We start from the raw sequence: 24,142 nt of genomic DNA on the forward strand, positions 1-24,142 counted from the left end.
TCTGAGTAACTTTGGCTATTTCTGTTGGGGGCCGGGGGGGGGGGTTGCCCCTTTGCCCTCTGTCCAACAACTCTCTCCTCTATCCTACCATGCTTTCCTCCCTCTCTTCCCTTCCTTTCTCGTCTTTATCATCACACACCGTTGCCCACTGTCGTTTTTGGGTAAATCAATCTCTAGGGGCCGTTCCCTGAGGTTCCAATAGGTTTTTTCTCCTGTAATAATGATTATGGATAGGTAGAAGGATATTCTGGGGGAACTTAGTCCATAAAAGCCAAGGTAGGAAATGCTTCCGCTTTGGGTTCAGAACGGATTACATTCAAATCTCTATCCTTTTTTTGTCCAAAAATATTTCGGGAATGAGCCATGACTGTTAGGTCTTCTCCAGATCCTCGCAGTTCCTGTACAGAAAGAACATTGTTATAATTGATGTGGATCCTTCGGTAAGACATATTTGGTGAAGGAATACGGCAGAGTCTCACTTTACAGAGATAACGGTCTTTCATCTTTCACTGTCCCATCGGCTTGAGCGGGTGTGGTCGACGCAGTGGCCGCGGGACAGCCGAATAATGGTCCCCGCGCCCTCCGTCCGCGCACGCGGACGGTGCCGTTTGCCCGTCAGGGCGTGTGCCTTTGCGGCTGCTTTTGATGTGTGGGCGCAGGTTCCATGGCGTGGGAACTGCTTTTTGCTGGCTTGTTGGTATAACGATAGAAGAGGGTGGAATCACCAAAGAAAGTGGGACACCTCGGCCTTTGCCAGCATTTCTCAAGTGTCCCATCACCTTGAAAGGCAGTGTACTCGACGTTGGGGCCGCGGGACGGCCGCCTTTGGGTCCCCTTGCCCTCTGGCCGCGCACGCGGACGGTGCCGTTTGCCCGTCAGGGCGTGTGCCTTTGCGGCTGCTTTTGATGTGTGGGCGCAGGTTCCGTGGCGTGGGAACTGCTTTTTGCTGGCTTGTTGGTATAACGATAGAAGGGGGTGGAATCACCAAAGAAAGTGGGACACCTCGGCCTTTGCCAGCATTTTTCAAAATGGTTGTCTAGTGTCCCATCACCTTGAAAGGCAGTGTACTCGACGTTGTGGCCGCGGGAAGGCCGCCTTTGGGTCCCCTAGCCCTCTGGCCGCACACGCGGACGGTGTCGTTTGCCCGTCAGGGCGTGTGCCTTTGCGGCTGCTATTGATGTGTGTCTGCCGGTTCTGTGTCGTGGGAACTGTTTTTTGCTGGTTTGTTGGTAGAACGATAGAAGAGGGTGGCATCAACGCAGAATGTGGGACACCTCGGCCTTCGCCACTTCTCAAAATTGTCTTCTTTCACTGTCCCATCGCCTTGACAGTGTGGTCGACAGTATGTGATGCTAATCTTCCGCAGACTCATAAGTAGAGAAACAATCCACTCAGAAACTCTGTATTGCTATTAAAAACAATTAGTTATGTCTTCATGGTTCCTTTTGACTCAACATTTGTGCTATGTTTCTTCTTTGGATTCATTACTACTCCATGAAAGACAATATCTTTCATATTTTTACTTCCTCAACTTTACTAAAACTGTATACCAACAGAAGTCATTTCCCTCTTTCCAGCTCATCTGCTAGAGAACTTTGATAACACCAGACACACACAAATCTTCCCTCTAGTTCAACTCCATAGAAACATGACCCTAACATCTGAGCCTTAAAACCTTCCTCTTCCTAAAAGCCTTCGAGGACTGTGTGGTGGATCGTTGCCTATTGAAGAATTGCTTGCCAGGCCAAGAGTATTTCGCACTTTATTGATTTTTAACTGTCAAACTACCTCATCTCTGTGAAGTATTCAGCCCTCGGACCAGAGCCGTGTTTTTACACCACTGTTTTTTAAGCAGGTAATGCTGTATGCTGACTGTGACTGCAGTTTTATTTTATGTCTTATTGATGCAACATTTTCTTTAATACAGAAGAGTCTCACTAATCCAAGCTGAACGGGCCGACAAAAGCTTGAAAAAGCGAATATCTTGGATTGTAAGGACTGGTCAAGGAAAAACGTATTAAACATCAAATTAGGTTATGATTTTACAAATTAAGCACCAAAACTTCATGTTATACAACCAATTTGACAGAAAAAGTAGTTCAATATGCAGTAATGTTATGTTGTAATTGCTGTATTTATGAATTTAGCTCCAAAATATCACGATATATTGGAATCATTGACTACAAAAATGGCTTGAATTATCCAGAGGCTTGACGGTTTGCTGTCAGGGAGTGTGCCTTTGTGGCATGGGTTGTGTGGTGTGGGCGTGGGGCCTGCCAACGGTGGCCGCCCCCCCTGGTCTGAGGGGCTTGGGCCCACATTTCAAAAGCAGACGTAAAGAAAACATGCCCTTCCCCATGGGTTGTGGGGTGTGGGCGTGGGGCCGGCCAACGGTGGCCGCCCCCCTGGCCTGAGGGGCTTGGGCCCACATTCCAAAAGCAGACGTAAAGAATACATGCCCTTCCCCATGGGTTGTGGGGTGTGGGCGTGGGGCCGGCCAACGGTGGCCGGCCCCCCTGGTCTGAGGGGCTTGGGCCCACATTTCAAAAGCAGACGTAAAGAATACATGCCCTTCCCCATGGGTTGTGGGGTGTGGGCGTGGGGCCGGCCAAAGGTGGCCGCCCCCCCTGGTCTGAGGGGCTTGGGCCCACATTTCAAAAGCAGATGTAAAGAAAACATGCCCTTCCCCATGGGTTGTGGGGTGTGGGCGTGGGGCCGGCCAAAGGTGGCCGGCCCCCCTGGTCTGAGGGGCTTGGGCCCACATTTCAAAAGCAGACGTAAAGAAAACATGCCCTTCCCCATGGGTTGTGGGGTGTGGGCGTGGGGCCGGCCAACGGTGGCCGGCCCCCCTGGTCTGAGGGGCTTGGGCCCACATTTCAAAAGCAGACGTAAAGAAAACATGCCCTTCCACATGGGTTGTGGGGTGTGGGCGTGGGGCCAGCCAACGGTGGCCGGCCCCCCTGGTCTGAGGGGCTTGGGCCCACATTTCAATAGCAGACGTAAATAAAACACGCCCTTCCCCTTGGGTTGTGGGGTGTTGGCGTGGGTAGAGGCAAAGGTCGCAAAAGCAGAAAACTTTGTGTAGGGCTGGGCCGATCGCCCAGGGATGCATGCTGGCCAACTGTTGCCGGCTTTCCTGCCGGCGGCTTTTTTCTTTCTTTTCTTTTGTTTTGTTTTTGCTGCCTCTCGGCCTACGTGGTCGAGTTTCCCTCGATGCAACGCATCTCTCTTCTCTCGCGGCTGTTGTTCTGCACCCCTTTGGGCAATTTTGCACAGATCCTTCCTTTGGGGCGGGGTCCTCTGTTTTTTCTCTCTCTCTCTCTCTATGGGATGCATGCCGGCCAACTGTGGCCGGCCCGGCTTAATGTGTGGGCTTTCCTGCCTGTGGCTTTTTTCTTTCTTTTCTTTTCTTTTTTTTTTTGCTGCCTCTCGGCCTACGTGGTCGAGTTTCCCTCGATGCACCGCATCTCTCTTCTCTCGCGGCTGTCGTTCCGCACCCCTTTGGGCAATTTTGCACAGATCCTTCCTTTGGGGCGGGCCACTCTTTTTTTCTCTCTCTCTCTCAGGGATGCATGCCGGCCAACTGTGGCCGGCCCGGCTTAATGTGTGGGCTTTCCTGCCTGTGGCTTTTTTCTTTCTTTTCTTTTCTTTTTTTTTTGCTGCCTCTCGGCCTACGTGGTCGAGTTTCCCTCGATGCAACACATCTCTCTTCTCTCGCGGCTGTTGTTCCGCACCCCTTTGGGCAATTTTGCACAGATCCTTCCTTTGGGGCGGGGTCCTCTGTTTTTTTTTCTCTCTCTCTCTCTCTATGGGATGCATGCCGGCCAACTGTGGCCGGCCCGGCTTAATGTGTGGGCTTTCCTGCCTGTGGCTTTTTTCTTTCTTTTCTTTTCTTTTGTTTTTGCTGCCTCTCGGCCTACGTGGTCGAGTTTCCCTCGATGCACCGCATCTCTCTTCTCTCGCGGCTGTCGTTCCGCACCCCTTTGGGCAATTTTGCACAAATCCTTCCTTTGGGGCGGGGCACTCTTTCTCTCTCTCTCTCTCTCTCTCTCTCTCTCTCTCTCTCAGGGATGCATGCCGGCCAACTGTGGCCGGCACGGCTCAACGTGTGGGCTTTCCTGCCTGTGGCTTTTTTCTTTCTTTTCTTTTGTTTTCTTTTTGCTGCCTCTCGGCCTACGTGGTCGAGTTTCCCTCGATGCACCGCATCTCTCTTCTCTCGCGGCTGTCCTTCCGTTCATATTTGGGCAATTTTGCACAGATCCTTCCTTCGGGGCGGGGTCCTCTTTTTTTCTCTCTCTCTCTCAGAGATGCATGCCGGCCAACTGTGGCCGGCCCGGCTTAATGTGTGGGCTTTCCTGCCTGTGGCTTTTTTCTTTCTTTTCTTTTCTTTTGTTTTTGCTGCCTCTCGGCCTACGTGGTCGAGTTTCCCTCGATGCAACGCATCTCTCTTCTCTCGCAGCTGTCCCTCTGTACATATTTGGGCAATATACTACTACTAATAATACAATACAATAATATTAATTATATATTATTTATTACATGTAATATTACTGGTAATCTTACAGTATAGTGATGTGGTGCAATATGCTGGTATATAGTGCTAGTGTTGTGCTGTGCTAGTGATATAATACGCTGAATGTAAATATTATTTGTAAGCCACTCTGAGTCCCCTTCGGGGTGAGAAGGGCGGGATATAAATGTAGTAAGAAAATGAATAAATAAATAAATAAATAGACTTCACTGCACGGCTGCTCTAAGTTTCATAAAACAATCTCTGGCATCAGGTTCTTCAACTTGGACTTTTTTTAAAAAACGGGGGGCGGGGGGGGGGGGGTCAAGCAGCAACTGTTTTGTTTCTCTTACATGCACTTTTTTTTCCTTTGTGTTTTAGCAAAGCTCCATCATGCACAAGTCACAGCCACAGAGTTTCCAGGCAGACAAAAAGGCAAACTATAAAACAGAAATCAACATTAAGAATATACAATCTGATTGTGTATTCCTGCATGACAAGGGATTGGACAATGGCCTTTGTGTTCCCTTCTGCCTTTCTGATTGGATGAAGGAGATAAATTTAGTAAACCTGAGATACATACGCTATTTAAATTTCACATAGTTTAATGTGCTTCTTCACTGCCAGTGCCATGAATCAGGTTACTCCAGATGAAACTTATTAGGATGAAACATGTGTACCAGTTCATTTAGAAAAAAACTAAGTTTGGTGTAGTTCAGGTACAGTAGTCCAGGCAAGGGAACATTTTTATAACAAACTTCAAGCTGTGGAAACTGGTGGCTTTTATACTCATGTGCAGGGGCGGCTCAAGCGGTAAGCAAACTATGCATTTGTGGAAGGCGCCATCCTCTAGGGGGCGCAGTTGTGGCGCATTTAGGTGCCCAGACTCCATCTGCAAATAGAGGGAGGGAAATGCCACTTCTCTCCACCCCAAAATGCCAGCCCCCTTTCTACTTGCTCCCACCACCCCTCCGAAGCCGGGAGTGGGGGAGGAAAGTGCAAAAGAGCACTCATCTCCGCGCTGTGATTCCACGCCTCAGGGATGGGTGCTCTTTCGCACTTTTCTCCCCTACCCGGCTTTGAAGGGGCGGTGGGAGGCTCAAAGGTTTAGAAGGGTTAGAAGGCACGATAATCAAGTTTGCAGATGACACCAAACTGGGAGGGATAGCTAACACTCCAGAAGAAAGGAGCAGAATTCAAAACAAGATTAACAGACTAGAGAGATGGGCCGAAACTAACAAAATGAAGTTCAACAGGGACAAATGCAAGATACTTCACTTCGGCAGAAAAAATGGAAATCAAAGATACAGAATGGGGGACGCCTGGCTCGACAGCAGTACGTGTGAAAAAGATCTTGGAGTCCTTGTTGACAACAAGTTAAACATGAGCCAACAATGTGATGCGGCTGCTAAAAAAGCCAACAGGATTTTGGCCTGCATCAATAGGAGTATAGTGTCTAGATCCAGGGAAGTCATCCTACCTCTCTATTCTGCCTTGATCAGACCACACCTGGAATACTGTGTCCAGTTCTGGGCACCACAGTTGAAGGGAGATGTTGACAAGCTGGAATGTGTCCAGAGGAGGGCAACTAAAATGATCAAGGGTCTGGGGAACAAGCCCTATGAGGAGTGGCTTAAAGAACTGAGCATGTTTAGCCTTCAGAAGAGAACGCTGAGAGGAGACATGATAGCCATGTACAAATATGTGAGGGGAAGTCATAGGAAGGAGGGAGCAAACTTGTTTTCTGCTGCCCTGGAGACTAGGACACGGAACAATGGCTTCAAATTATAGGAAAGGAGATTCCACCTGAACATCAGGAAGAACTTCCTCACTGGGAGAGCTGTTCGGCACTGGAACTCTCTGCCCCGGACTGTGGTGGAGGCTCCTTCTTTGGAGGCTTTTAAGCAGAGGTTAGATGGCTATCTGTCGGGGGTGCTTTGAATGCAATTTCCTGCTTCTTGGCAGGGGGTTGGACTGGATGGCCCATGAGGTCTCTCCCAACTCTACTATTCTATGATTCTATGATTCCCACCACCCCTCCGAAGCTGGGGCGGGATAGGACGGGGGGGGGGGGGGAGGGAGAGAGAGCAAAGAAGCACTCATTCCTGTGCCATGATTCAGTGATTGGTGTGCCAAAAATACTGCTTGCTTACACTTGAAAATTGCCTAGGGCTGGCCCTGCTTATGTGGTCATGATTCTTCTCCTGGTCGTAGTTCTGACCTTAAAGGAACTAACCAAGTTGCTGAATCCTATCCCCAACTAAATTCTGGAATGGATTCACTGCCACACTGACCTGGAAGTTACCAGGTGTACCACTGATCTCTAGGTTGAGTAGAAAAAGCATCTGAAAAAAGCATCTTATGAAAATATGCCAGCGCGAGGAACAGAAATGGAGTAGGGGATACGATTCCCTTGTTCCCAGGGTTTCCATGCCCGTGATGTCCTAGAGTCCTTGTGACCTTCATATGCAGATTTTCCCATCCGGTTATTTAGCTAGAGAGACATGTTTCTTTCACTCTCATTAATCTCATTACTGTACAATAAAAGCATGCTGATACCACTTTAATTTTTATGACTACATTCTATGGAATCCTGGAATGTGTACTTTGGTGAGAACTAGAGCTCTGTGGCAGAGCATTCTAAATACATCATAAAAATACAAATTCCAGCATTCGAGTGGGTGGAGTGATGTCAAAGTTGTACTATAATTAACTGATGTAGCTGCATTCCATGGAATCCCAGAGATCTATAGTTTGATGAGGCACTAAATTTCTCTGGCTAAGAATTCAAACACCTCAGAAAACTACAAAGTCCAGGAATCAATTGGATGGAGTCATGTCACTTAAAGTAGAATCCAACTGTTATTATTGTGTAGTATAAAATGTGGAAGATCAAAAAATTGTTCTCCCTTAAATGGAACAAGCGACATTGATGCAGTGACAACCAACAAAATCAGCAAAACCGAAGAAGCTATATTAGGTGAAATAATTCTTCTTTACACCAGTCTGGAAGATCCCCACATCTTATCTGTTGGTCCCCCTGTTTGCAGTTAGAAGCAAATTTTGATCAGTATCCAATAGTGTCATTCCACTGCCAGAAGCAGTTCCAGTAACAGAGCCACGAGGCAACAAAAATTATCTTGGGCTGTCTCAGGGGCCTCCAACAAGGTTCAATGTTCAATGATCATAAGGACCAACCACTAGATAAGTGTCTCCAAACTCTCGGCACTAAGGCTGCTTCTTAGCATCTCCAGTCACCACTAGTGTCATATGAACAAGATGTTCATATTTTTTTTTATTACGCAGGTTGCATTATGTCTTTATGCCTTATTACATTGAGAAATTTCCCATTTATTTATTTATTTATTTATTTATTTATTTATAGTATTTATATTCTGCCCTTCTCACCCCGAATGGGACTCAGGGCGGATCACAATGTACACATGCATGACAAACATTCAGTGCCATTAGACATACAGACAGAGACAGAGACGAAGACACAGAGGCATTTTAACATTATCCAGCTTCCAGGCTTTATGAGGGTATGCTCGACTCCGGCCACAAGGAGAGCCTCTGCCCCACCATCCACCATGACACTGAGTCTGTGATGGACCTCTTCCCCATTCCTTTCTGCATTCTGCTGGACAATTTTTATGGTGTTGTAAATTAGTTAAAATAGCCTCCCCGCATAAGCGGTACCTAAATTTTCTACTTGATAGATGCAACTATCTTTCAGGTTGCTTAGGGCAACAACGAGCTGGGCACTCACTCTGATGTGGGCTGGCTTTGAACTCATGACATCTCGGTCAGTAGTGATTTATTTCAGCTGGCTACTAACCAGCTGCACCACAGCTCAGCCCTCTTCTACCTCTTTTCAAGCATGGAGAGGCACTGAGCTCATCACATGAGTTAAACTACTCCTGGCAGTCATGCATAGCCCTCCATGGTTGAAACGAGGCAGTAGTGTCCTGAAAGGAGGGAACTCTGGTAATCTGACCTCATTACATTGAGAAATTTTCCCCTCATAGGACACTTAAGACTCTTTTCTAGCATGGGGAGGCATGGAGCTCATCATAGGCAGAAATGTCCTGAAAGTAAGGAACTCTGAACACCGGTCAGCAATTATGCTCAGAGCTCTTGCCACTTATTGCACTTTACTCCCATCTTTACAACTGGAAAACAGGTGCGATGGGAACCATCAAAAGTTTCCCATCTTGTTTCATTGCTCAACTGTCAGCAGAACAGGTTGGCATCACTTTGGTGTAGAACAATAGGATCCCATGGAAAGCAATGGTTTTCACCTGAGCCACTGTCTCTTGTTTGAGGCAGAACTATAGGATCCCATGGAAAGAAGTAGTTCTGATCCGTAAATATGCATCATTCAATGCTTGTCTATCCCTGCACTAGGAAAAAACCGAGATTTTTAAATTTGGTTTCTTCCTGGGTTTCAAATGTCTGTTCCTGATTGGTTGCTTCTGGTGGATGTCCTGCAGCAGCCATCTTGGGAACAGTAAAACCCTGGAAGAAAGCAGGAAGTGTGGACTATGGAGTCAAACATCCCAGGACCAACAGGTCTGTGTGCGGACCTGCTCGCAGGTCCTCTTCCATCCAAGTGCTAACTGGAGCTGACTCCACTTAGTGTCCAAGATCAGAAAGCATCTAATGCCGTAGAGTATTTAGATTCCCTCCTTGTCTCTTACCACTGGTCCTATACATAGCAATATATATGAATCAGTGGCTTTGGCCTTATTCTGATATATTTTTGTTGTGACCTATACATTCTTACTCCTGCAAATTTATGGTACTATTTGTTTATTTAATTATTTAATATACTAGTACACTTTCCCCACAGGCACTTTCAAATGCTAATAAAATCTTTAATTAATTCAGATTCTAATGAGCTCGCATATTTCTCCTGCTCACTTGCAACTTCAATCAGGTCCTTTTTCTCCTCCCCCCCCCCCCCCCCACCTTTCCCCCTCATTTTTGCTTGTGCTGCTTTCATATCGCTTTGCACTGAGGCTCTGATTTATCTGGAGCTCAGCTAAGATGAGCATATTGGCAGCAAAGCTTCAGATAAAAGCAGCACAACGATGAGGAAAATCATTACTGCAGGATGTATCTTTTTCAAAAAATGAGGGAGGGAGAAGAAAGGAAGATGGAGGAAAGCATACCCCAAAGGTCTTATTGTATTATAAGTCCCCCAGGAACTTTTTAAATTACAGACAATTTGCTTGATTGGACTGTGCTGATTTTGAGTATTAGAGGGAGACAAATCATTCTTAACAAATGTTAAATCAAAAACGATAAGACAAGAAATCTGGATAATGTGAAACAAGTTCTGTCAAATGAAGGCACCAGCAGAATGTTCAGTTTGTAATACAGCAATAAGCTTTTCCAAATGGTTCCTGTCTCATTTTTCAGCTTGGTGACTAGTTAACAGAACCACCCTATTTAATAAACTAATTATTATTATCATTTATTTATATAGTGCTATCGACATATTTGACACATTACAAGTCAAATGATCAAAAACAGTGGATCCTTCAAAGGCGAACAATCTAAAATATATGTGTATGCACACACATGCAGAGAAGGAAAAAATAATTAAATATAAAACTATAAAAGGCAATCGTAAAACAAATTATCCAGATAAAACACAAAAATACAAATTAATATAAAGCAAACTGACCAATATACATAATAAAATATACAAGATTATAAAACAATGCTAAACTATTTAACTCTAAAACACCAGAGCTTTCTTTTTTCTTTATTATGTGCGGGTGCCACATAATTTAAGCAAGTGCTTAAAATTAGAATTCAGACTTCTTCCCTACTACAATTTCCTTCTATTAGAATTAATCTTATACTATAAGAATATTATTTTTCCAGAGAGATGTGAAACAGTTGACTCTCAAGATCTTTGGGGGAAGCAATTTCCAGTATCCCAACCAACTCATGGGAACCGCAATTCACCCATCTCTGTTACATTTCCCCCACCACTGTTTTGAGGGAGATAATGTTATATATACCTGGACTCCATTCCCAAAGCAATCAGCCTGACTGAATCCATTTGACTATGTTTACAGGATAAATTTGTCTTCAGGAAGATGTCAGTATTATAAAGTGGTGGCTGCACATCACTTATGAAACAGGAGGGCTCAGTAAAATGAGAGGATATTTTTAGAAAATGAATTCTTGAACATTGTGGCTGCTCTTAAGATCTCAGTTTTTCTTTTTAAAGGGTTGCTGTAGTTTTCCTCTGTTATGCATTTTCTGATTCCATTATTGTTGAAGTTCACCAGGAAAAGAGTGCACCCTTTATGTGTGGAAGGCTACAGATTAATTCCCCAGTAGCTCCTGGTAGAGTTTGGAAAATGTAGACTAGGTAGGAAATGTGAAGCCCTTCTACATACATTGTTGGCTGCAACAGCCACAATCATATACTGTACTTGTTGGATACAAGGGTGATGGGAGTTAGAGCACAGCAATATCTGCATGGTCACACATTCCCCACCCCATGCTGAATGGATCAATGGGCAGGTTCAATATAAACCAGTTTCTTATGTTCCAGGTAAGTATACATTCTCTGACATTTTGTACTGTTTGTGCAAAAAAAAAATACTTTATTTATTTATTTACAGTATTTATATTCTGCCCTTCTCGCCCCGAAGGGGACTCAGGGCAGATCACATTGTACACATATAAGGCAAACATTCAATGCCATATAACATAGAACAGAGAGAGACGCAGAGGCAATTTAAACCTTCTCCAGCTTCCAACTTCCAGCTTCCCGAGGATATGCTTGATTCTGGCCACAGGGGGAGCAGCTGCTTCATCATCCACTGTGACTGCAACTTCCTCATTCCAACGGCGGCTGGATGATTTTTATGGTATTGTAAATTAGCCTCCCCAAATATAAGTGGTACCTAAATTTCCTACTTGATAGATGCAACTATCTTTCGGGTTGCTTAGGTCAGCAACGAGCAGGGGCTATATTTTATTTTTAATTGTCGGGTGTTCACCCCGACATGGGCTGGCCTTGAACTCATGATCTCTTGGTCAGAGTGAGTTATTGCAGCTGGCTGCTAACTAGCCTGCACCACAGCCCGGCCCCTTAGCAGTAGCATTGGTTGGTAAGCACATCCCCAGAATGGGCACCCTATCGTTTATTCTTTAACATCACTATTCCATCCCCTCTGGGTAAATCCAGGAAGGAAACATCAATCTGTTTTATTTTCTTGTAAAACTGGGGGACACATTTTTGCACATCAAAGATTATCAACTGTGGATTTACTGGCCAGGAACCTTCCATAGATGACATGCCAAGGTACCACACTCTTGACCCTGCACTGTAGGGAATACATCTATATAGCAACCATTATTATTGTTACTCACAGCTCTGTTCTGTCATTCTTGGTGACAAAAAGGTGATTTGCTCAAAGGGGGAGAACTCCCACATTGGGCTCATGTATCATAATATGCTGTAAACTGATTTGTTGCCAGTTTCTGCAGGATAATACACTATATAGCAATATTGCTCCAGGTTACAGAGAATGGCTTACTACATATGTACATCTATATGGCCTTGGGCGATGTTGTAACTGAATATATATCCAGAATGATTATATTACTCTTGTGGTATATTACAGTCTAGATTTGCTTCTGTCCAGGATGGCTGAAGGTAGTCTCTTATTTAGTCTACTGAGACCGGAAGGCAGCTTCTAGAGTTGTGCATTGCACAACTTTAGGAAGCAAGGGTTGATCATTATTGTTGCTCATCTCCAAAGCCAATAAGTTCTACTCAGGGTCGCTCATAATGTTTGCCAGTTCAGTCAACAGGGGAAACAAACAGATCATATAATTAAAGGTTTGTTCTGAAGTGTAACCCTTCAACTCCCTTCTGGCTTTATTAGTACAATTGATTTGAGAACATTAATAAGGGTATTGATCATCCTGGAAAGAAGTGAAACCAAAGGGGAACAAGAGGCAGTTGGGTTGGGAAGCGGGGAACTGATAGCATTGCGATCACATCTCCACCCCTTACACATGGGAGGTAAGAAAGGAAGGGTCATCCAGCTTCAAAGAGCTTATCAGCTATCCAGGGAGATTAGTTTCTAGCTTAGACATGGATTTTTTTGTTTTGTTTTAAAAACTCCTAATTTTGAGGGCAGTGCAATCAGCACAACGGACATGAGAGAAACCTCAGAGCAGCAGGATTTGAAATGACGTAAGGTTTGTTTGATCACTCTCAGCATTGCATTTTCCACCTTACTTCATTTCCCTAAGTCAGCATTTTTGTAGGAAGATCAATGGCAAGGCCACAGCATGTTTTGACTACAAGAGAGGTCTTCAGCAAAACAGAGTCCTTATTGGAAACAAATAGTTACAGGAAGACTACTTCAGCCTAAAGTGGGTTACTACAGTAGAATCTCACTTATCCAACATAAACGGGCCGGCAGAACGTTGGATAAGCGAATATGTTGGATAATAAGGAGAGATTAAGGAGAAGCCTATTAAACATCAAATTAGGTTATGGTTTTACAAATTAAGCACCAAAACTTCAGGTTATACAACAAATTTGACAGAAAAAGTAGTTCAATATGCAGTAATGCTACATAGTAATTACTGTATTTACGAATTTAGCACCAAAATATCGCAATATATTGAAAACATTGACTACAAAAATGCGTTGAATAATTCAGAACGTTGGATAAGAGAGTGTTGGATAAGTGAGACTCTACTGTATATGCATAGTCACAGTTACTAGTAACAGTAAGTTGAGAATTGCTAATAAAATTAGATGATTATGAATAGGGCCCATTCAGATTTAGGGTAGAGTGAAGAAAAATGTGTCCCAACCCCCTGTTTTTAACCTATATATGTCCAGGATACCATTAAATATCCTAAGCTGTTCAAATGGACAACAGTGGTGATAAATGCCATCCAAACTACTGTAATTCCTGCAAAAGACATTTTTATTCCATGCCCCATGAGCACAAATTCCTCAGAATCATGAATCACTTGAAAATAAAGCCAAATAAAATCTGGAAGTGATTTCTGTTATTGCTTTAGCTATATTTTGGCTTAAATCTGGCTTTCTGAAGGGTTACACAGTAAAAACTGGCCCCCATCCATTGTGCTGTTGACCACCCTGATTTAGGGGGGAAGCAAAACAGAGAAAAGGAAGCAAGGAACCAATAAACAACCATAATTGGCTCCTTTTCAACACATTTTTCTTTGCTCTTTCCTATTATCTAATTATGCCTCCTGTGGGTCTTAATGTTCGAAGAAATGCCTCACACTGAAGCTTTCTTTTGCAAACCATGTTAGTTATGGGTGTTTCTTAGGTCTGCCATGCTGTTAGGCAAAGTAAGGAAGTTGCCTCAAGCAGGAGGTGCTGGGGCCAGAGTGGTGGTGGTGTGGTCTCCCCCCATGGCTCCTAAACTCCTAACCAAGCCTGTTGCCCTCTGGTATGATGGCAGACATAACCCTATTACCTTCTGCTGAAAAGAGAGCAAACTGCCACCCTGGATAGATACTGTACAGGAAATGGTGAGATGCAGCACTATGTTGGCCAGCCAGATATTTTGGCCCAGTCTTCAATTCAGGGGGAGACCTGCTCATGTACTCACATTACCTGTGGGTGCCCATGCGCATGGGGAGGTGGAGAGGGGGAGGAAGCAGCACAATGGCACCTGTTCTCCAGGTGAGGATTTTTAAAAGGGGGGGGGGGGGGAAGGGGGAAGAAGAAGAAGCTAAGGGGGAAATGGCATGCATCTCTGACCATTACACAAGCCTGGGAGGAGGAGGCGGGGGTGCACGTGCATGCATGCATGCATGCGGGAGGGGGAAGGTGAGGTGCTCCCGGAGGGCATGCCCCCTCCCAGTGGGGAGGGGGGGAAGACAAAAAAGAAGCTGCTCATTAGCCTTAGGGCTGGGAGGGGGGGGGGGAGACAAAAAAGAAGCTGCTCATTAGCCTTAGGGCACTTGGAGGCGCCTCAACTGTGCCCCCAGAGGATGGCGCCGTCAGCAACCAGGTTGTTTGCCTACCGGTTGAACCACCCTTGGTCTCATTATATTAATGAAATTTTCATTACCAAAACTTTAGAAACACTTTAGAAACAAAGAGCCAGGGCCCCGAGTTTTGTAAGTACTTTTTGTTGGAGGTTGTAGATATAAATAAACAGAAGCTTTACAACAGTTTCTGAGCCAAGATGAACCCTGCAGTATAATAAAGTGTCACTCAGGCTTGTGTAACAAGTAACAGTATCTTTACTTCAATTCAAAAAATCAAACAGGGCAACAATATATACAGCAGTCTTTCTGAATTCACACAGAGAACAGAGGAAATAAACAGTCCTATTATAGAGTCTTTAAATATGCCTCATTTGCTTTATAAATAATCAGGTTTTGGAGAGTTGGCAGCCCTTTCCTTTCTGACCACCTCCAGTCAGTGCTCTCTTTGCTCTCTGAGGTGAAATTGGCAGTTAAAACCGTTTGTCTCAGCAGCAAGCTAGAGACAGTAGCCAATTGGAATTCTGGCTCCTGGCTGGCTCAGCCAATTAGCTGTCGACACATGCCTTTCCAGTCAAACCATTACATCATGGTGCCTCTTTACAAATACTCACACTTTTGAGCCACTTTTTAATTGATTGCACATGCCCTGTGTGTGTGCTTATGGCTAGAGATAGGGATTGCTGCTTGAAAAAAAAATCTGGTTCCTTATGTTGAAAACAATGTGCCTTAAACAGAGTGAGTTAATGCCATGGTTTGCTACTCTACTTCAGGCAACAAAACGTCTTAGGCTGATGAGGCAATATCATGCAATATCCAATCATGGATATCATGCAATATCCATTCAGGATCAAGCATGGCTAATAATCCTAATAGGAACACATATTTGTTCTCATCACTGATTCACTGCCTGGATTTCATGATACTATAAGTTAAGCTAAACTGGTCAAGCCAATACAAAACAGGATCTCCTAAAGCAGGATTGGGTGCCATATGGTCTGCAGGCAACATTTGGTCCTATCTGTTTTTGCAGATTCGTTCAGTGGGCTCATGTGGCTATTATACCAGTTGGGTCTAGCTGTCCCTTAAACTTCCAGCATTACTCTGGAGCATTGCTTGGACAGGAGCCTTATGGGAAACAGAAAAGGTGGCTGCATAAAGCCATTTGATGCCAGACCAAAAAACAAACACACTATAGGACAGGAAGCACTGGCCTAGTAGGATTCCTTAAGGTGCCAAAGGATGTCAGATGCTGACATGTCCCTTGGCCAAAGACTTTTCCGTTTTCCAACTCACATTGTTACTGTAAAACAAAACAAAACAGCAAAAAATTGTGCTAATTTTCCACAGTATTTGTCACTGAAAGGTTTTCTCCCACAAATTGTTCAAGTTCAGTGTACTGCAGAGTGCATTAAAATAAATGAAAAGTGTCCAAGATGCTGGGGCTAATATACCTATGGGACTATCTCAGGAAAACTGAATGTTTCTCCCTTCCATATATAGGCAGAAGAGAAAAGCGGTTTTATGTGCAATTTAAAGGTTATATTATTCCCACCGTAACATAAATGTGAATTATTTTTCCATGTTAGTATTGGCCAAAAGAGAAAGAAGAGTTTTACATACACAATGGATACATTTATTTTCAAAATAGTTCTGAAAAGAAGAAAAAGGTTGCAGTTGAAAAATGATTGGATATGACCTTCCACTAGGTCCTCTATTATATTTCTTAACATATGTTAAATACACTGTACATAATGTACAGAAGAACTATTCTATTCCATGGTGACAGCTGCCAGAATTTCATATGCATTTGAAGATAATTTGCCAAGCAAGAACTCCTATCATTGCAGAATGGTGATATAATAGGAAATTCTGTATCTATGACAAAATTGACAAGTCACATATGCTTGGTTGGGGCCTTAGGGGAATACTTGTTTTAAGAATTGGATAAATTTCAATTAATACATAGCTGTATCCTAATGTGCAATTTTCTGAAGATACTGTGAACCAGATGTGCTATGGCATAAACTTTTATGGACTAGAGTTCATTGCCGCCAATGTATGCAAAAAAGGATGGAATTCATAATCAATTCAGTACATAATCGGTGTTCCTCTTGGGTGGTACAACACACATCCATTTCTGCTGCAGCAGATTAAAAGATATGTGCCTCTCTGGAAAGTTGTGCAGCAGGATTTTTATTTTCCTAGCAGGTTCAGATTTAAATCTGAAGAGAAAATGCAGAAGCATAAACTTTTTTTGTTCTTTTCCCTAAATTAAAATCAGTACACTAACCTATCAAAATATGCTTCTGGAGTCAGAGAACACAAATGCTAAGAACAAAGCTTGAAATAGATACGTTGTCAGACTATAAATCCCAGAATCCTTCAGCAAAAAAAGTAATTTTCCTAATCTCACCCTGTGAGATCCAGTCTTGGAAGGGAATAGGAAGCAAGTACTATATTTCTTGGTAGGCAGCCAGATTTGGGAGTCATAGATATTACCAAATAGCTATTAATGTGCTTTTGAGCCAGCTAGCTTCCAATCCTACAGTTAAATAGCAGCCCACTTGTGTTGTATTGTGTGTGTTGTGTGTGTATATGCCTTCAAGTCAACTATTGACTCACAGACTAAATTAAAAATAAAGTATATGCCTCAAATTGGCTGTCAACCTATGGTGATCCAGGGCCCTTCCAGACAGGCTCTATATCCCAGGATCTGATCCCAGGATTTCTGTTTATCCCAAATTGTCTGGCAGTGTGGAGTCATATAATCCAGTTTAAAGCAGAAAATCTGGGATCAGATCCTGGGATATAGGGCCTGTCTGGATGAGCCCCCCATGAATTTATAGGGTTTTCTTAAGTAAGAAATACTCAGAGGTGATTTTACCAGTTCCTTCCTTTGAAATATAGCCAACTGTATCTGATATTCACTGGTAGAATTCCTTCTATATATTACTCAACCTTGATCCTGTTTAGATTTGAGAGTGAGATCCTGGTGGCGCAATAGGTTAAACACTTGTGGATGCAGGACTGCTGACTGATTGGAGGACAGTTGGGACCCACCTACCTTAGAGACCGCATCTCCCCCTACGAACCCGCATGTTCTCTTCGCTCATTGGGGGAGGCCCTTCTCTCGCTCCCACCACCCTCACAGTCGCGGTTGGTGGGGACGAGAGAGAGGGCCTTCTCCGTCGTGGCCCCCCGGCTTTGGAACTCGCTCCCTAGGGAGATCAGGCAGGCTCCTACCCTCCTCTCCTTCCGTAGGAGCTTAAAAACCTGGCTCTTTCAAAAGGCCTTTGATACTTAATTTGGTGTCGGACTGATCTATCTGCCCATTTTATAATAGCCCAATTCTCGAGGTGTTGCCAATGCTATATTACACTTTGTCCATTTCAACTGTGAAATTACCTTCCCTATTTCGGCCCATTTCGGCACATGTTGCACTTTGCCTGGGTTCTATGAATTAGTCTCCAGTGTTAATATTGTATGTTTTATGTTGATTTTAACGATTGTTTTTACTGTAATTGATGTTTTTATTGGATTACTGTTTTATTGCTGTGTTTTGATATTTGATTGTTTTATCGGGCAAGGCCCCATGTAAGCCGCCCCGAGTCCCTTTGGGGAGATGGGGCGAAGTATAAAAATAACGTTATTATTATTATTATTATTAGGGAGAGCGGGTGAGCTCCCTCTGTCAGCTCCAACTCCCCATGCAGGGGCATGAGAGAAGTCTCCCAAAGGTATTTAAAAATTCTAAGACCAGAACAGTAAATAAAGAGCAGAACTCAAAAAGCAGGAGAATTCCAGGCAAGAATCAATCAGGGCCAGCTAACACCTCCCAACAAAGGATTCCCTCAGGCAGCTACCAGCCAGTCCTTGAAACTGTGGGCCATTAAAATGCTGATCAAGGTGGCAAATTGCAACATTCACACAAACCTCAAGCAGACAAGATTTCTTTTCCCCACCCTGGACATTTCACAGATATATAAACCTCTCTTAGTTCTTTCCCAAAAGACCCCTCAATCTTTGAGGATGTCTGCCATAGATGTGGGCAAAATGTCAGGAAATAATGCTTTTGGAACATGGCCATACAGCCCGGAAAACTCACAACAACCCAGGAACTAAAGTGAGTTGTGAGTCATACAACAAAGCACTGCCTTTAAAAGCATGTTTGAACTAAATATGAACTATAGACTTGGGACCTCTTTACACAGCCCTTTTGGGCCGTGCCAGTGTGCTGGCAATCACTTACAAAAGGGAAGGCGTGTGGGCGGCTCGTGGCACCCCGTGTGCCCTCCTTCCTCCCCTCATCACACGGTGGGGATAAGAAAGGGTGTTTTGGTACCCTTTCCCTCCCCCCATCAGATGACAGACAGGGAGGCAACATGCATTGCCTCACCGCACTTTCTGCCATCACACAGCAAAAAGGGGAGGAAAGTGCAGGTAGCTCCGTCGGAGCTTCCCAAACTACACTTTCCTCCCCATAGTGGAGGAGAAAGTGCCTTTTGACACTCCCCTCCACTTTGCGAGGAATGGGGATGGGGCCTGCCGTGCACCATGTGATGACGCACAGCAGACCCCATCCTTGCCGCCCATAAAAGCAGCAAAATAGGGCAAAAATGCCCCATGTGAAGAGGTCCTTGGTGTGAAAGGCACAAGGATGGCTGTATAACAGCCTAGTCTAAAATGGAATACAGGGCTGTGATAGATCTGCAAATACTTATACAGTTTGGATCTCAGTTTTCATTTGGTCAAAATAAAAGAATGCAATAAAAGTAATTTATGCTGCCATTTTTTTAGACACACAACACACACTCCGCCCGTCCATTGGACAGCAGTTGAAGATAAGGCATTGAAAGTAATATATTACTTGTCACTCATTATTGCAGAAGCATTACCTTGGGTAAGTTGGGCAATTTTATGAGGGTTTTTTTTTAAGTCTATGTAGTACCTCAATTCATAAGGGTTGAGTAAAATTTCTGGAGATGTGGATAGCAAATGCAGATATTTAGTTTAATAAGTTGATAGCCAATATGGTGGAGTGGTTTGACATTTTTTTCAGGAATCTGAGGCCCCTTCCACGTTACCCTATATCCCAGGATCTCATCCCAGATTATTTATTATTTACAGTATTTATATTCTGCCCTTCTCACCCCGAAGGGGACTCAGGGTGGATCACATTACACATATAAGGCAAACATTCAATGCCATAACATAGAACAGAGACAGAGACAGACGCAGGCACGGGCTGGCCTCGAACTCATGACCTCTTGGTCAGAGTGATTTGTTGCAGCTGGCTGCTAACCAGCCTGCGCCACAGCCCGATAAAATATAAATTGTATTATATGAGTCCTCACTGCCAGATAATCTGGGATAAACAGATAATCTAGTGTCATACTCGTTCAGCCTCAGAGAAGGACAATGGAAACGCTTTATGAACAAATCTGGACAAAGAAACTTCATGATAGAGCCATCTTAGGATCCGTATAGGCTGAAAATGGTTTGAAGGCACATAACAACAACAACATCAACCATGTATTTTGGACATTCTCAATGGCAAGAAAATTATGGCTTTTTGGAAAGAAGCTAAAAATATGACAGGTTATGTTTTTCTTTTGGATCCAACTCAAAAATTATTTTAAAGGGGAAATGGAATTAACTGCACACTTGTAAATAGCAGGCTAAATGTGAATTTCTAATAACTAAAAAAATCTTCCTCTCCAATTCAGAGAGAATGGATACGCAGGATATGTGATATGGCTTTTATGGTAAAACTGATGAATTTAATTAGCATGTGAGAAGAATGACAAGGCAATTGTTCTACAGAAAAGCTATCTTTATTTATCTGCTATTGGAATGACAGGGTTCAAAATAAAATTTGAGTTAGGGGATAATATAATGTATTTGGAAATACTGGTTTATGTTTGCTTTTTTGTTGTCACCAAAGTTGCCATCAACATTATTTTGTTAACCTGAAAAAAATGACAGTAACTCATTTGTAGAAAGTGTTTGGATTTTTTTTTTTTTTTTGCATTGGACAAGCTCAGCAGGGCTACTGTGTGTACCTGTTTATTTACATGCATTCAAAGATGTGAAGACTTTTCACAAACAACAGCAAGCTGAAACCACAAATGACTCCAGCTCACATAGATTTTTTTCCAAAAAGTTTATGACTAGGGTATGGGAGAGTCATGATCCAAATATCCCTCTGCCCTTCATTTCAAGGCCAGAGATGATCTTGACATCTATCTAATTGAAAGTGCATTTACATTAATGAATTAATGCAGTTCAATGCCACATTAACTCCCATGGCTCAATGCTATGACAGTTAACATGGCATTGATGTTTTGCAGGCTCTTTAGCCTTCTCTGCCAAAGAGTGCTGATGACTCTTCAGACTACAAATCCCAGAATTCCATAGCAAGTATCAGGGGTGTGGGGAGGACTGATGAAGAAATAATTGTGGTGGAGATGGGAGGCTTAAAATTCTCAATTTCCCCCAGTTGTATTATTTTTCAAGCTAAGAGCAGGTGCAGATTTCTAGTAGACAGTTATAACTCAACAATTGTACTCTTGCTGTCATAGCTATTCTGACTATGCGAATCTGAGAGATATAGTCCACAATGTCACTTTTCCAAGTTCTCTCCACCAATTCACATGCACATACTCTCTTTTCAAGCTGGTCAAGTTCCCTCTAGACATGTTTTGAGACTGAAAAAAACCCCCTTCCACCCTATTCAACTGTAGCACTGTGATTGTATCCCTGTCAACATCTCTGAAAATCCTGAAATATGCAGCTAAAGGAGGAAAATTTAGGATTCTCAGTCAGAGATCTGTAGTGTCTCTCTTAGTTGCACCTTCAGTTGTGCCTTGGATTGAACATTTTGTCATAATTACCTTTCTGGAGTTTGAAGATCCAGACCAAGAGGAGGCAACTGCCAATAATCTGCATCTTCTGGTGGTGGTGGTCATTGAGTCCAAGGAGCTGAAGTCTGACAGTCAGGGTGATCCTATTCTTCAGCATGAGGTTGCAGATACTGAAGACCTATTACCATCATTCATTGACCAATGAAGAGACAAAGAAAGATTGTTGTTCTCAGCAGTTGTTAAATAGGAGGTACTCAGCTTCGTAGGCAACTGTGGTTTTGAAACATCTGCTTATAACCCTCCCACCCACTCCCTGGCAGCTTTGCTGCTTTCACTTCTCCTCCTTGGTGACTACCAATACTTTGGGGCATTTATGTTCTCCTGACCTTGGAGTGGCTATGATTTAGGACTCTGTTTTACTTCTTCCTGGCTTTGTTTATTTGGACTAATGACTCCCTGAACAATTTCTAGACTGGATGATGCCCACCCTATTGCTCCTCCCTTCATCCTTGTTGGATACCCCATGACTGACCTGGACTGAGTTAACTCCTTCACAGATCTTACAATTTATCAACCTAGTGCCTGTGTCACTTGCTAACTGGGGTATAGGACACATTTCATCATGCATGTAGTTGGGGATTTGATCACACATATTATTGTGCAAAGTTGCCATTCAGCACAGTGGTTGCATAGCTCAATCAATAGCTCCATGTGTGGAGATTCACAACATGTCATTCCAGGAAAGGCTTTCAGACCATCTGTTAGGGACAGGTGTTCCTTTGCCCTTCTGTTTCTGTACATGTTAATAAGTGAAATGATTGGAAAGGATGGATGCATGTTATAAAGAAACACTTTCTTTTATTTGACGCAAGGCAATTTGAGGCATTGTCCTTTAACACCGGCTCACACATTATGAGTTCAGGTGAGGGTCTTATCTTGATATGTATATCAGCAGATTGCTGCAGGGGGTTTTATTTTGAAATGTGTATTTCAAACTAAGCTTTGTTGAGATAACTGCAGGGAAGTGGCTCCCCTGTGGAGAGACAAAGATTGCAGGAGTCCTCATTCAAGCAAACTAACCATTACCAGATGCCGCCCAATGGTTGTTAATGCTTTGCATTCATCTGAAGGGAATTAATCCAAGATTGCTTTTGTTTCAGAGGGATAGGGCAGGGAGAAAGAGTGGATCAGTGGTCTTAATTCATGATTTTTTTCTTCAGGCTATAAGCTCATATGTTGACTCAACATCCTTAGCAGGTGACCTGCCATTTTCCCCCTAACTCTCTCCCCTTCCAGCTAAATGTTAAATTTGTCTTTAACTTGAATCCCATAACCTGCCCACTTTGCTACAGCTTTGTGCCTTTTCTTTTTTGAAAAAGAAGGCTTTTTATGTAAACGCCAAGGTGGATTGGGAAGCCTTCCTACAAATCCTGGTCTTTATTTCCTTTTGCTTTTTTAAATATTTGGATACAAAATGCATATGTAAATAAGTCAGTTCTGGAAAATCACTGAAGTAATGCAGCACAAAGAATCTAAATCCACATCCCCATAATACCAAGTTGCAGAGCTGAAATGACCATTCTTATTGAAAATGTTTGGAATGGAAAAGTGTTTTCATGGCAGTATATAAAGCTTTCCTCAAGTTTATCATGTTTGTGCACATTCATTGGTATTCATTGCCCTGTTTGCAGCTTTAGCACAATTTTTGGTCTAAAAAACAGTTTTTTACATTCTAATGTCAGTTGCCATCATTGTGTACCCAATTACATTTGGCTTTGCAGCCATTTCATTGAGAGCAAATGATGCGAATGCCAGGCGGCAATGCTCTATGCATACCCATTGTCCTCATTCTGAAGCAGCTTTGTTAGCCATCTCTAACATTATTAGATAGCCAAATATAATTGCTTCATGGTGTCATTGTTACAAGGATGGCGTTCACATAATCTTTGGTCAAGTTATATGAAGAATTGTGGAATTTATGTAATTTTTCTAAGAATTGATGGTCTGGTAACCTGTCTATTCCTAGAGTCACTTGGCTATTCTTTTCTGGTAGCAAGAGAACCTGAACAAATGTTGGAATGGTATATAATAGGTTTTTTTATTTATTGCCTGCCTCTCCTCACAGCTCAAGGTGGGTTACAGCATCACTAAAACATAAACAAACACATAACAATTTTAAAACACTTTGTAAAATCCACATATTAAAACATACCTCCATAAAATATTTATCAAAATACACAAAACAAAATCAAGGCATACAGTGGAGTTTTAAATTCACCATCAAAACTATCTGGATAGGCCTGCCAGAAGAGATAGGTCTTCACTTGTATTCCAACAGCAGATCCAGCTGTCACAGCTCTACTGGCAAGTCGTTCCACAGTTGCGGAGCGGACGACGAAAAAGTCCTATGGGTGGTGGTTGCCAGTCGGGTTTTGGCTAGTTGGACTAACTGCCTTCAGAAGACCTAAGTGTGCACGGCAGATTGTACGGGAGAAGGCAATCCTGTAGGATATATGTTCTGTTTAGGGTTGCCAGTTACAGAACCCAGAGTTTGCCTTGGTATTTTTAAATCTAGTACTGAAACAGAAAGCAAGACAATGAGAGATTTACCAGCTTACTCTGAATCAGCTTCTGCATGCTGTCTGGTACACCTTATAACAGTGGTTCTCAACCTGGGGTCCCCAGATGTTTTTGGCCTACAACTCCCAGAAATCCCAGCCAGTTTACCAGCTGTTAGGATTTCTGG

Source organism: Anolis carolinensis, chromosome 2 (genome assembly GCF_035594765.1).
Source record: "Anolis carolinensis isolate JA03-04 chromosome 2, rAnoCar3.1.pri, whole genome shotgun sequence".
NCBI classification, from domain to species: domain Eukaryota; kingdom Metazoa; phylum Chordata; class Lepidosauria; order Squamata; family Dactyloidae; genus Anolis; species Anolis carolinensis.